This window comes from Wyeomyia smithii, chromosome 3, assembly GCF_029784165.1.
Source record: "Wyeomyia smithii strain HCP4-BCI-WySm-NY-G18 chromosome 3, ASM2978416v1, whole genome shotgun sequence".
In the NCBI taxonomy this organism is placed as follows: domain Eukaryota; kingdom Metazoa; phylum Arthropoda; class Insecta; order Diptera; family Culicidae; genus Wyeomyia; species Wyeomyia smithii.
In genome coordinates this window covers 118,703,622-118,719,558 of record NC_073696.1, presented here as the reverse complement: position 1 = coordinate 118,719,558, position 15,937 = coordinate 118,703,622, and the positions used below count along the sequence as shown (strand labels likewise).

General features: G+C 34.4%; 1 protein-coding gene across 1 annotated transcript in view; it reads right to left on the bottom strand.

Moving 5' to 3' along the window:
• LOC129732157 (uncharacterized) overlaps positions 1-15,010 on the bottom strand; it is a 35,196-nt gene extending 20,186 nt beyond the window's left edge. The window contains exon 1 of the mRNA XM_055692717.1: positions 14,740-15,010. The gene's annotated coding sequence lies outside the window, so the exon portion shown is untranslated. The remainder of the gene's footprint in view (positions 1-14,739) is intronic.
• Between the last annotated feature and the right edge of the window lie 927 nt (positions 15,011-15,937).

The window sequence follows — 15,937 nt, the reverse complement described above, 5'->3', positions numbered from 1 at the left end:
ATTATGTTTATGTTCTCGGTATTTAAGATAGGCAACAAACGAAATGTGAAAAATTATCGTGGAGTTTCTTGTTTTTGTGCCTGCTCGAAAGTTTTCGAATCTATTGTTCATCAATCTTATGTTCAGCGTGAAAAGTTACATTTCTACTGCGCAGCACGGTTTTTATCCTGGCAGATCTGTATCTAAGAGCTTACTGGTTTACTTTATTTTGTCTTCGTTGCATGAAGCAGAGTCTTGATGCAGTCTATACGGACTTGAAAGCTGCTTACGATCGAGTGGATCATGGGTTACTTTGTGCCTAATGTTATAAGCTCGGAGCCGCTACTGGGATGGTAGAATGGATACACTCATATCTACGTCATCGTAAGATTGCTGTTAAGCTGAGTACGTCGCGATCCATCTGGTTTACTAACAGTTCAAGGCAGCATACTTAGGGCCGCTACTTTTTTCAATAATGATGTCACTAGAGTTTTACTACCTGGCTCACTATTGCTATACGTGAATGATACCAACATTTTTGACGTAGGACTACGTCTAACCGCACTATATCGAGATACATTCCGTGAAAACTAAAACCAAGATGTAACGTCGGAATGAAAGATTCCAAACGGTTATACTGATGTAACCACATGATGGATCACAATAGTAAATATGTCGTTTAATTGATAAAATGATGGACAATTTTGTGATTCTTCAATTTTCATTATCACTTCATTGTTAAACAGTGAAAATTGAATAAAAGTTTCAAGGTCGAATTTTCACCAACAATGTACTAATCATATGCGAGCACGCATGGCACAGACTTAATGAATGGACTCCAACTGCCTGATGAGATATCCTGTATAGCAGTGGCAAAAAAAATTGACGGAATCTCCTCGTCCCAATAGGACAACTACTGTTAGTTTCCATGAGCCTAGACTGTTTTGATGTCTTGAAGGTGAAGCTTTTTCGAAAAGTTCGTTACCACCTCCACTATCAGACAGTATTACGTTCTGCTGTCAATATATATGTTAATGTTAATAAAACTGATGTCTTGAAGGAGAATATGCAACAGTACTGAACCGAGCAATACATGAACAGAGCGCTGGCGCTGATTACTCATCGTCTATCGGTGCAGAAAAACTCGAAATTCATTTTCGTGCAGTCAAGCCAAGTGAAAACTACATTGCCGCTGTGTGCGTCAACACAATCGAATTGCCGTTTGAATTGTCTTCTTCTTCTTCTTCTTATTTCGTATAGCAGCAAATATCAGAATTCAATATGATTTTTAATTTTTGAACTCTACACTCTGCTTTTTTCAGATTTTTTAAATAACTGAATATAGGGTATTAAAAAGACAATAGAAAACCAAAATGCTCCGTACAGACCTTTGAATCGGTACACCCAACGCAAACGGGGAACATTTTATTACTTTAGGGCAATTTTTTATTACTTATTGTGTCTTATGACTGCGCATTATACACAAATAGTAATAACCGAAAAGTAACAAAAATTATGACGGGCACACGCTTGTATAAGTTTCTGCAGGAGAACATACAGCCAAGCACCGCAGTGCATGTGTTAGCAAGACTTCACTCGCTGCATTTGTATTGATGCAACGATCAGATTCATTTTTGCTTCCCTTCATCCACACATAATGAGAATCTCGTCCCCCAGTGTTTACATGAAATGAAAATATGTTATACTGTCTGAACAGAGTTGCTGAAGTTGCGAATATTGTTCTGGATGGGCACGAGTTTTGTATTTTCAAACAGGTGCAAATGAGTTTCCATGAACCAATGAGTATGTGCTGTAAATAGCTTGCAAGAAAGCGAATGTTTTTGTTTTTCTCTAACGCAGTTTACAGATCGTGATGTCATTTAAAGACGCATTTCAAGTCTTTGAAATCATCAACGTTTGCATACTCTATGACGGGGAAAATGCTGCTTGGCAGCTCTTGTCATATTCTTCCTCTACTCCGTATGCATACAACGAGCGAACTAATACACGCTCACCGGATGAATTGGAGATTGAAGAAACTTGTAACATGTGCAACATATGCGACGGTGTGTGATTTTTTTTTAACTTGAGATGGAAAGGGAGCAGTTTATGACAGAAAAAATCTTGCATGTGGTTGCACGACCATTATTAGATGGTCGTACTCCCGTAACACGTGCTAAATATATGACAGTATGTGTTGTTACTTGACTGGGGAAGAATTTTATTGCCTTTTTAGTAATAGGTTTGTTACCTTAAAGGCAATTTTGCGCTATTGCTTCTAAGGTAATAAGGAAAAGTTTTGCGTGTAGTTAAACGAGCTTTACTGATGATTATATTTTACTAGCTAAATGAATTTAGTCCAATATGACAATACTAGTTGCATCCCGCGGTGGCGGTATAGAGGAAAACCAAATTCATTTCATCTTGATATTAGAGTTCCGACAATAGTATGTGTATTTTTCAATTTAATTTTTTTTTGAATTAGCATTTGCAAGAAAATATTACTTTTCATTACCTTACTTGTAATTGAACAACTCTATGTGAACATTAATTGCCGAGGCTAATGTTGTGCATCACTCTAGCCCAGTTTATTTTCGAAGATAACGGACATATAACTTTCAAATATGGTATCTTCGTTGTTCTTTGGTATCTTGAAACTGATCAAGTTTTTTCTGATTGATTCTGTATACTGATGAAATGTTTAAATTGACCTGACTTGAATGTTAACATGTTCATAAAATTCTATGTCAATTTCAAATTTTCTATGAATATTCATTTTCTACCAAAACTGAACTTCGTTATCGATATTTTTTCCACGAGCTTGTATTTTTTTTTTATTCTTATCAACAATAATAATAGAAGGCCCAGACGCAGAAATCATAACGGGGCCAAAAACTCTGTTCGAGTAGGGAAAAGCCTGCTTGAGTAGAATCTATATGGCTAATCCTCCTCAAATATGCTTAAAAATCCTCTCATCTTTATAAACAAATAAATACAATTTTAGATATATAACAAATCAAAATTTAAAACTAGGATATGAAATTGATCTTTAAGAATCCTTTATAATTTTTGCAGTTTCTACAGTCCGAGAAAAATTCTGGTGCGTCTTAATGTTTATTTCAGTATATATATACTCAATCTGAAAAGAAAAACAAAAAATGTACTAAATAGGCACATCAATGGATTAAAGGAAGGAATACAGGAGATACATGTAGGGAAAATCAAAATTAGCTAAGATATCACGAACTGGAACATTTAGTTGTTTATTTCGAGCTTTAAGAGAATTTTCGAAAATGAATCTAGCTTCGCGTTTCAAGGGGCATGACCAAACAACATGTTCAATATCATGGTAACCCTCACCACAGGCACAGAGGTTATCCTCTGTGAGCCCTATACGACGAAGGTGAGCATTGAACCAATAATGATTGGACATAAGCTGAGACATCACACAAATGAAATCCCGACTTACGTCCAATTTTTTAAACCAAGGTCTCAAAGAAACTTTAGGAATGATAGAATGTAACCATCTTCCTAAATCTCTATTATCCCAACCGTTTTTCCAGTTAGTTAGGGACTGCTGACGTATAGTACCAAAAAATTCATGGAATTCAAGAACGTAGCCGCAGCCCGTCGTACTAGGTTACCTAGATATCCGCTGTAGTTGTTTACGTGCAAAATTGGTAACCTAGGTAACCATTGCAGTGCTGTCGATTTATGTCAATTATATCGGAATGAGTCAACATTTTCAGTATGATTTTTTCGTATTAACAGAAACTGATTTGGCAACTTTAGATTTTATTCAACGCAGTGAAAACAGATCAAAAGACACACAGTTGAAATTTAGCAATTGTAGAAATTCATCTCATATATTTCTGCTAATTCAAGCTCGTTTTTGGATATTTGAGGTGAACATTTCAAAGATTAAAGTAATCTTAGTGTAGTGAGTCATTTTGTTTAGTGATTAAAATAAGAAGTGGTCCGCTAGTGATGAAAAAAACTTCGTTTGGTTGCTGAGCGAGTCCCGTTGTAGCCGTACAGAGCAATGCGCGGATTTTGTTTTCTGAGGTAGATGATTGAATTAAACGAGTTTTCGAGTGCAGATGCCCGACTATAACAAATTTAGAGCTTTTAAGTGAGTTGTTGAATATTCTACTTCATGAAAAATCTAAAGTGAACTAAGAAGAATCCATTCCATGAATTAGCAGATCGGTTTAGTAAGAAAATATACGTTTTTTCCCTGTTTTCAATTGTGTTTTCATGTTGTAAGAGATGAATATATGGACTGGAAATGAATAATGGAGCAGTTCCTCTATGTGTTCATTATGTGTAGTTGTGTTATTTATTAACGTGAATATAGGCTGAATGAGATGAATAATGGAGCAGTTCCCCTATATGAGAACAATCGATTGCTGCTAGTCGAGGACTTCGGATTTCAAGTGGATCGACAATAAGTCATGGCGGTTTAAAAAAAATATAGATCGAATAATCGATCAAAGAAGATTGGACGTTCTGAAATGCATCTCTATAAACATTTATACGAAAGTCTAAAAATCGCCGAAAATAGCAACATCACCTGCTCTGATACTCATTGTCATAGTCACCGAAAGAAAAAAAAGCCGTTGTTTTTTATTAATTACAGAATACCGAAAAATGTTGGTTACCCTAAATAGAAACCGAAATCATTCTCAATATGTAAAGCCGAAGAAAATTACCTTTTTCTAATATCTGGCCATAGACCCAGTTCTGAAAAACACTTAAGTCGCTTCTCACGCGGGGGATATCAGAAAATAAAAAATCAGAAAAGAGAATCAGAAAATATAATAAGTCAGCTCAAATCAATGAGTATTCGGTAATTTGATTAAGGAAACTCTCTGAGGCGAATGACCACCGGTTAAAACCTCAATAAAAATAAATAAATAAAAAATGAAACTCTGAAGACATTCTGAATAAAGGATTTGAAAATGAAAAACACAATAGAAACATACACCATAAAAACGACTGGGGACCACGTGAAACCACGTAAATTCTGAAATCCACATAAAATACCACGTAAGCTTCGAAATCCGCGTGAAAAATTTGGGAAGTATTTGAGCATATTAGTCAATTTTACCAAGATTTCTGGAAAATGTCGTCGAACATCATGTTTTCAGTCTTTGGATATCAATTTCCGGCCTCCAGGTATAATCGAGAAACTGGAAATCATCGAATTAAAAAAAAATCACGAAAAGTCCTGACTTTCTTATTGATAAGATCCCATCCTTCTTCAGCCTCCACCCATTCAATATTTCTAGGTTCACCTTTCTTATACAAAAAATACTACAAAGTATACAGCCCTATGGTTGTATGAAATTGTGACGTGGGACTAAACACTGTAATTACAGAAACAATAAATTCGTTTGTTCAGTGATTTACGTATTTTAATTCTCAGCCTTCCCTTCATTTTTTCAGAAATATATTTAATTACACTCGAAAGAACTTCATTTACGCTTGGTGATGTTGTGCCTGTGTGTTTTTTTTTGTGCAAACAACATTGAATAATTACAATGAAGTCAAAGTTTAAAAAGATTCATTTTTGTTTTTTGCTTCACAAGTTTGTTTATTTTGCCAACAATTACATTCACTGTATTACGAAGACAGCTAATATGAGTATGTATATTATTTTATTTGTAAAGTAAAAAATTTAAAAAAATAATGTTTAATTCAAAAAAAAAAGATACTAAATAGATCTTAATAAATGAACAAAAAAATCATAAGCATTCTCCGGCTCTTACTCTTCTATAAATTGATATTTTTAGGAACTTACACGTTCGATATTAAGTCGGTCACGATTATTTAGTGATTATCAATGAAAAAAAATGAATAAAAATAACTTATAACCGTTGCAAAAATTTTCAATTCTTGTTGAGAGCAGAATCATTACAAATCGCCTGGAAATACGCGAAAATTTAATCGACCATTTTTGATTTAAACGAAACTTTGCACACGTCTTTGGCTTAGCAAACTGAGCATTTTTCACGGGTGGAGAGATGAGTTACATTCTAAAAGGGCGTATGCCTTTTGGCATAGGTTTTATTCGAAGCATTGTAGCCCAGAAACCGTTGGTTGTATAGAAAAACTGTCTGAGAATGAGTTGTAGCAAACCAAAAATGCATCATAAAAAATATACAACGTACGAAAAAAAAATTTTTAAACAAAAAAAATTAAAAATAACCATACAATTTTAATTTAAAAAAAAAGTTGAATTTTTTTTTTTTTTTTTTTGAAGAAACTTGACGTTAATACGCAACTTTTTAAAAAAGTCCAGGATGGAGAAATGAAAAATATTTTTTTTTATGATAGATTATTTTTTTTATGAAAATTCTAATTCAAAAATTTTTCAAAATAGTTGTATTCTGATGATTTTAAAAGATGCAGAAAGTCATTTTGAATCAAAAAGCTCTTGGAAGTTAACATTCTGAAGGCATCGGTTTTCGAGTTATTTCTAATTTAAGCTCGAAAAATTATAATTATTAAGGAAAATACACGTTTTTCTTAATTTGTCTATAGTTCTCCAGCAAAAACCATACGTTTATTGGAATGCTTGATCAAAAATATACAATTCATTCTTTGACAACAAAACGATTGGGCGAACGGTTTTTAAGAAAAGAGTTAAATGTTCTAAGTGATAATATATAAGAATCAAATATTTATTTTCGAGATTTATTATCTTAGGAACATATTTTTTTATGACATAGATACTTTACAGAACTAGTTTCACCTTATATTTTATATACATCATAAGTAAATGATTCGTCATCTTTTGAAAACAGCTGCGTTTGTATGTTATTTTCTGAAATCGGAACAAAAGAGTAATACTTTTGTGTGGCAGCTATTATTATAGATTTTTTGAAAATATTGCTCCATTCTGTTACTCTTTGTTCATATTTTTCACATGATACTCAATTAAATGACATTCTTGATGAATTTTTATTACTTTTCTGATTAGACCAATCATACAATTCTTTTGCGCTTGTAATGGGATGTTCATGTTCTCTAGCTAAACTTGCATTTTCTGCCATTCGTTTTAATATGCCACCAATTGCATCGCATGGGCCTTTAACATGAGAAGTCTCAAAAAAATGCCACTCTGCATCGACGTTTTATTTTGTTTTGATCTTGCAAAGACTTGCAAAGTTTTTTCTATTTTTATATTGTGAGGCAGCTCCATCAGACATTAATAACGCTTTTTTCAACTCTATTGTTGTTTTCAAAAAAACTCATTAATTTGGCAATGAACACCTGAACCGCAACAGTATCATGATGGAGTACTTCCGATATTATGATGAAGCTGATATTCTTAAGTGTTCCAGATTCTGAATAGTAAACAACGAAGGGATGAATGGTGGCTTGACTATCATTCCAATAACTACACGAATCACAAATTGATAAAGACGTATTAAAATGAGCTTGGCTGTTCAATATTTTTAATTTTGCAATAACGTTTTCGTTTAATTTGCGTAAGCTTGATGAGCACCGATGATCAGGAAAGGGTTTATAGCATTTGGGCTTGGTGTATTCCATTTTCACTTTATTCATCTTCACAAAATGCAAACTGTTACTAACACATCTGGAGTAGTGCAATCGTATTTATGTACGAAAACAGATATTTTAGGTAACCCAGTAGTTATTGGTTGCGTACTTTACAAACAGTTATTATTAGTAAACAAGTAGGTAGTGTTGCACGACAAACATATTTTTTATAAAACATTCGGCAAGGGGGAACGTGTAGGTAGGCTAAGGTTTAGCGCTTGACTTATTTATCCAATCGTTTTGTTGTCAAAGAATGAATTGTATATTTTTGATCAAGCATTCCAATGAACGTATGGTTTTTGCTGGAGAACCATGGACAAATTAAGAAAAACATGTATTTTCCGAAATATTAATAATTTTTCGAGCTTAAATTAAAAATAACTCGAAAACCGATGACTTTGGGACCGTTCCTAAACCACGTGGTCATAAAGAGGGGGACGGGGGGGTTTGTCAAAAGACCACAAAAGACCACGCATGGGGGTGGGGGGTTAACGAAATGCTCACGTGGTCTTTTTTTCTGACTTATAATTTATTGTTGCCACCAAGTCAAGAGCAAAAGCTTTTGCACTAGACAAATGAAAAGACCACGTGGTTAAAGTCGCAAGGGGGGAGGGGGGTTGGCCAAAAAACCACGAAAGACCACGGGGGGGGGGTAGGGGGGGTATAAAAAGGGATCAAAATGTTGTTTAGGAACGGCCCCTTTAGAATGTTAACTACCAAGAGCTTTTTGATTCAAAATGACTCTCTGCATCTTTTAAAATCATCAGAATACAAATATTTTGAAAAATGTTTAAATTAGAATTTTTATAAAAAAATTATTCTACCATAAAAAAAATATTTTTCATTTCTCCATCCTGGAATTTTTTTTAAAGTTGCGTATTGACGTCAAGTTTCTTAAAAAAAAAGTAAAAATTCAACTCTGTTTTTTTTGAATTGAAATATAATGGATATTTTTAATTTTTGTTGGTCAAAAATTTTTTTTTTGTACAGTGTATATTTTTTTTATGGTGCATTTTTTATTCCCTACAACTCATTATCAGCTGGTTTTTCTATTCAACCAACGGTTTCTGGGCTACAATGCTTCGAATAAAACCTATGCCAAAAGGCATACGCCCTTTTAAAATGTTACTCATGGGTGTAAAAAATCTCTCCATCTGTGAAAAATGCTCAGTTTGCTAAGCCAAATACGTGTGCAAAGTTTCATTCAAATCAAAAATGGTCGATATTCGACCATAGGTCATTTGGCGCGATCTGGCTTTTGAGTCATTTATGGTTGTTATTGTAACTATATTCATGAAATAAACTTTCAATCATTATCAGTAGCAGCATTGCAGTTTTAATTGCACGCGAATAGAAGTCGTACGCGCCGCAATGTTAGACGACGAGAAACTATCGGCGCTCTGCTCCACATATACTCTACGGTACTGTTGCTTTAACCAGCATGTTTTTTTTTTTTTTTCAAGACATCAGTTTCTATTACGCTCTAACAGCAGGTTTAGAAATTGTTCAAGTAAAGGGGTTATTTCAAACTTTTCGAAAAACCTTCACCTACGAGACATCAAATTAGTCTAGGGTCATGGAAGCGAACAAAAATTGATCTATTGGAACGGGGAGACTCTGTCTTTTATTTTAGATATTGATGCAGAGAATATCACAGGGAATGGTTGGTGTCTATTCATGTCGTCTGTGCTAGGAATGCTCGCATGTGATTGGTTTATTGTTTATTGTTGTATATTGTTTATTGTCCTTGACATTTTTTATCGATTTTTACCGCTTTGCATTGAAAATATAATCATAACTAGCGTATTACAAAATTGCTCAACATTTTATTTATCCAACAACAAATTGGTTATTGTTATTGTGCCGTTATTACCGTTTGAAATCTGACGCAACATTTGCCAGTTTTATTTCCAATTTTACAGAATGCATACCAGTATAGAAAACAAAGACGTAGTCCCACGTCAAAAACACGTAGGGTATCGAACTCCTATGGTAACGACTTTCATTGGTAGGTTTGGTTGTAGAAAACCTACCGAAGAAATCTGCTACAGAAGTAGTTCGATGCCGTATGCTCGCATGATTGTTGAAAATCAGCTCAATCATTCAAGAGTTATGCATATTTAAAGACTAATCTATACTTATATATAAAAGGGCTGCGGAGGATATCAAATAAAATCTATAAGTTATAACAATGTATTTAAGTTATATTTCATATTCATATCATGCGCTAGGGAATCATTTTAAGATCCTCTTTTATTGTTTTATCTTTAGTTTTTTCTCAGAATCTTTTATCTTACTTTGTGTACCTATATCGAACCCACGGTTGATATGAGAAAAAAAAATCGAACCCACGGGTTTAATTAGATTTATAACAACGTAGGGTTTTAATAGAATGTATACGTAAACCACTCCGCTCTAAAGGTCATCAATTGGAAATTTTCTGCTTGTATGAATGAACTCAAAGGAGGTGAAACTTTATTACCAATAACAATAACAAATGATTACTGTTTCCAATTCGCTTTCTGTTGCCCGACAGCAATTTAAGTAGTAACTTACTGTAAATTGATGTGTTTTCCCACGTTTCGGTTACGGGCTCAATTTAGTTAGCCGCGTGGGAAGAAAACATCAAATTCAACAGAACAATTCCCACGACCGTTTTTCTCTATTGCCACTACAATATCACGAATAACTGTTCTTCATAGATGCAAATACGGATGCAACAGGTTGCAGATTTGCTTCGGCTTCTTCTGCTTGTCACCCTTTTACGTTCGGAAGGAATGAGATCTGAGAAAAGGTGAAACGTGTAGCCGCATTACTCTTTCTCGCCTAACTTGGAAATAAAGCTCTAGGGAATTCTCCAAAGTCTACGAGCTGTGTCTACGAGGTGGAAAACACAAGCAAATACTTTACTGTTTGTGTGTTGTAGCTTTTTGCGGTGCCAATTCGGCTATGAAGGAGGCTGAGAATGAAAATCATTGTGGGCGAGCACTGTTTAATCATAAAAAGTTGTCAGTTGAGATAGATTAAACTGTAAGTTTGGTTGACGTATCCTAAATTAGCAATAGGGTACATTCAGTACCAGCTGCTAACGGGTTATTGCAGCTAGTTACCTATGTATTAAACTTTTGTTAAAACTATCATTGTTCAATTAAGTCCAGAAATAATTGAATTGGTTGAGTATTTTTTGTGTGTGGCCATTTTATATTTTTTATCTTGCCATAAAACAAGAATAACAAGAATAAGATAATTAACGGGGATAATGTGTGCTGCATGCATTATTAAACGTCCATATCCAATAACATATATTATTGAGTAGTAACCAACAGCAGTAGTGATTATCATTATAAATAAATTGCTTCGACTTAATTGGTCGGCGTGCGGCAAGACTAAACCAAGTGCCAAGTTCCCGTACGGTTTCTACAAGCCGCTACAAAGAGTTTTTGTTATAATATTAATATGAACTATTCAAATGATTTAGTTTTTTCATGAAAAATAGATTAAGATCAATGGTTGAATGGTTGAATAGCTATTATCTTTCATTTTTCCGGTTTGAGCTTTTGAAATGCACTGTTTTTCATTTGGTCGAGTGTTATTTAGTCTCACATCCACTGGTGTTTAAAACCCAAAATTTAAAAAAAAAATGGTTCGGTCTGGTCGCATGCTGACCAATTGTAATATTCATGATCGTGTTCAAACAACAAACAACAAACCTTAGCTTACTGGATTTAATTTCTCTTTAAATATTTAAGTCGAAATTGAATTGCGTCAGCAACAACTTTAACGCATCAAAGAGCGAAAAATATAATAGAATATTTTGCGGCGAACTTCAACATCCGAATGTGCTAAATTTTACCAAAATTAATATTAATCCTAGACGTGGGCAGCTGTATGATTAAAACGTGAGCATTTCCACGGTTACTCCAGATGTGCTTTCGCTTGACCCAAATCAAGAAGACGCCGAATAAATCCTCTGTTATACACACTAAATGTTTGTTTTGATTGGGAAACCAATTTTCGAACTCCAGAAGCACTTTTTGTTGTCCTAGTTTTATGACTGCCTGTAGCAGTACACAGTTCGCACGTTCCGGATTACTCGTCGGCGAATCAATCATGGTGAAGAAATCGAGGGCAACCGATTGCTTTACGACTTCCCGTAATTACTTCAATTTCAGCCACTAACATGTAAAAATACTTCTGATCAGTGTCCATTTCCGCACCCTAGCGTAACAGAATCGGGCGTTCGTCGATTTGCGGTGGCTCATGCTAGAGGGTTGCAAGCGCGTTGTCCAATAGTGCACGAGGGAAATTTATTGACTCTGGTTTGCTCTAGAGCTTGCTGGGGGCGACCGAACACTAAGTTGGTAAACTAGTTGTTGTTTGTTTGCTGATTGCTTATCATAAATATCAGCGAGTTGTGGTTGTGCAGAACGGCTTAGAACTGTTATCTATCGAAATATTTTGGCTACTGGGTCAAAGTATTAGACATCATGTTATTAAATCATAACAGATATTGTGATTGCATTCGGGAACAAATTTTGTTATACTCATCACTTGTACTCAACTCAATTAGATAAATTTACCAAGCGACTCCAGCACATAAGAAATTATGGAGGCGCATGATAAGCTGTAAATTATTATTTCTATAGCGAGCGGCAACGAGTCACATATTTACTTTGTTCGACTTTAGATAAATCAGTTAATTACGTACAAAGCACAAGTAGATTTGATGTTTAACGCTCAAATTTATGTTTAGAGATATCGAGTTTTAATTACAGGAATAGAAAAAAACATGTAAAAATTAACTTAGGTTCAACGGTTGCTACAAAACTGACTAAATCAAAACAAATATTTACTTTGCATTTGTAAAGTTTCATCACAACATACTGTCAAATATCTCAACGTTTAAGTTTATGTCAAGGGATTACTTATAAACTGTTGAAACTTTCTTGCGTCAATTCGAGCAATTGCATACTCCAAAGTTTTGAAATCAGATATTAATCAGGTCTTCACACATTTTCAAGACTCTTTGAAACCCTCAAACACAAAGCTTAAAATTTTGTACAATTTCTATGCTGGAGTTAAAGGCTTCGTCACGACACATAAGTTTTAGTGCATTTCTGCCAGACTACTTTATTATATTATTACAAATGTTTATTTTAAAGGAACACTGACTAAAATATGAACTGTAATCTTCAGTCATACCATGACAGTAATAAAAAGAACATATATATCATATGCAATACAAAAGAAAAAAAAATTCTGTGAATCCATACCATAATTTTAATATTGACAGTTTGATTAAAATAACGTTAGAGACAAAGTTGTAGATTGTTTTAGGTAAAAAAGACCTACAAATATTATTTCGAACACCCAAAATTCGAAATCCAGAAGATTTGGTAGGACTAAGGTTGCCGAAATAGTTTTTTATATGCAAATATATTGCTTATATTCATCAACAAATATATTTACCTCAAAACAAAGCGAAGCCTTGGTACTGCATTCCGATTCGGAACTTGATATTTTGTTTATTATACGCAGACTTCGCAGCCAACTGTCAACTGCCAAGTGTACAGGACATTTTCAATAACAGTCTTCTCCCAAGCCGAGACTCAAACATACTTGTTAAGTCAGCATCGTACCTCGAGACCAACTGGGAGGGTTATATATTTATTTTAACAAATCATAAATATTTCAAGTTATTTTTAAAAATTAAATCAATAGCTCACTTGATTTTATATATTTTATAAGTTATGGTAAATTTTCGCATTAAAAATAAAATAAATCGCACAAGATTTATTTAAGAAAATTCATTGCTTTTGTTATTAGATTTATGTCGCACTCACAGAAGTTAAACCTTGGTTTTAAACTATTCTTGTTGTGAAACTCAGGTATGTATCCAACATTAGTTTTTTCAGATAACTAACAAGTTCTTCAAAGTTCTCGAATGAGACTGAGTTTTTTCTTTCATTAGAAATCCAACCTTCTTATAATAAACGTTTCCTCCTTTGATAAGGTTAAAAACTGGAACTTTAACATTCGAAAAATGTATCAAGGCATTAGTAGTGTATGTAATTTGCGGTTTCCGCTTTTTATGCAAAACTTAAAAAAACTCATAACAGACTCAAAACAATGTTCTACACCAAGAAATTGATTTTTTGATTTGATTGCTTGATTCGAATTTCTGTCGCATCGAAAAAAAAAAATATGTACAAGATTTTATCAAATTGTACACTTCTTCGCAAAATCGAGACAAACATAGTTGTTGTTCCGAATGACTAAAATATTTTAAAATAAGCACCATTTTTCAAAATAAATACATAAGATATGATGAAAGTTACAAGACGGTCAAGATGAGTTGTTCACCGTTCTTTGAGTTTTATTTTCATAGTCAGCGGCGTTGTCCGTCTCAAACAGATCTGATTAATATGTCAACAAGTTACCAATGTGAGGTTTTGAGGAAACATGAGATTTTTCAATGAAAAGTAATGGATTTTCTCAAACAAAAAAGTGACATTTTTGTCAGGTGACCAATAATGTGGTTAAAATGAAAAGTCGCGACAATCATGAACCAGTTGTTGTAGATAATAATGATTGTTCAACAATTTCGATAAATCGTTTTGCTGGTTTTGAACATATCGTGAATTGGAGAAATCATACTGATCAAATTGAAATGTTACAAGATAATTCAGTTTTTACATGTTGTGCGCTGCGAATAAAGCCGTTTCTCCGAATTCATGAAATAGCGCGCTCTAAACTGCATTTTTGTTTATTCTATGTTTGAAATTTTACTGGAAAGTATTTTTCGTGTACTTTTAAGATTTTTAGCTCATGTCTTCACCAGGACATAAATTTGTATTGGTATTTATACTTGATTTATACGTTTTTCAGAAGCTATCCTATCAAATTCTAAACACTTTCTACACATTTTGTTATTTACACGATGACTGAAACTAGTTCCTAAAATACTCGGAATCATTTGAAAAACTTGCACAAGCGTTAAAAACCGCTTACGCATATGTAAACTCAAACTCATTTTGGCACTTATCACGTAATTTCGCTCGAAATTACCTATTATCCAAACACCAACACCCTGTGCTACTCAATTAAGTTTCAATTATCAACACCGGCCACTAGCGAACGGCAAGGATTGTGGAAAAGTGAACTCACTCTCCCACTGTAACGCAAACTAACCTGTTGATCAACTGCCAAAAGCTTATTCCGTAAGGCTGTCGTCAAACGGTGGCTGAATGTCAGTTAGCCGGAAGCGCAAACCTCAAAATCGATTTCACGGGCACCCTCGAAAAGTACACGCTGCAATTCACCGTCAACAGCGCCGTTTAAGGGGGTACTGCTCTGACAAGATGCTTCTAACCACTAACTCGTTAACTGCTGGATCAACAGGAACGGGAATCAGCCGCGCTTTCACTGGGACAAGGTTAGTTGTATTATGAGCGTCTGGTGAAGAAAGCAACAATATTTATACTGTGCTGTGGGAGCGGAAAATCCTCTTGCCACTGCTGAAAACAGTTGGCGGGTTGGCTGCGGCAAAGTCAAATCAACCCTCGCACGCATGTTCCTCCCGATAGTAGCTACTGATAGAGAAAAGGGTGTTGTATAGGTACGAGCCATTTCTTCGCGTCTTCCGATGATGCTAACGCGCGATGATGATGAAAAAGCGCATTCAGCTATCGTGCTGTGGATAAAAAAAAGAACGGAAATCCCTGATAGGACTGACCTGGCTGCGAGTGAGATATGCTAGAAGAAAACATTTACGCGTCACTGTAGTGTGTTGCGATAGTGAATCGGTTCTGTATTCGTTATCGTTTTTTTGGAACGATATTTTTTGAAGACTTTAAACACAATAAGAAACATCAATTCGGTCTCAGAAGAGTTAAATCGAACCAATTTTCATACAAAGCTTTTGTAGCTGTTATCCTCCTAATTCTTATTATATCATACTAAACAAAAATTAATTAATTACCATTTTCATTTTGGAAAATATTTATAAACGTCTCTAGCAGTGGTAGGCACGCTACTTAGCGACCACTGACAGCACAGTGAAGCAACTCCACACAAAATGGCCATACTAATATATCGCCAAAATTTAAGACGAGTTTGATACTATTTTTGCATAGAAATGTGTGTTATTAGTAATTGAAGGCAATGTAAAAGGAAAACTGACTTTAGAGTGCAATGAAACTAAATACATCATACCTGGAAGATTTTCAAATGCCAAAAAACAATGTTCTGTGTTGAAAAACTAATGAGTTGTTTTCCTTTAACTGACTATTTTACATTGCCTCTTCCTCTTCTTAGTATTCTTTCTCTCCGCCTTCTTCATTGGGATTGTTATGCGTTAACGCGGAAACAGTTTGTTTTCAATAAAGTA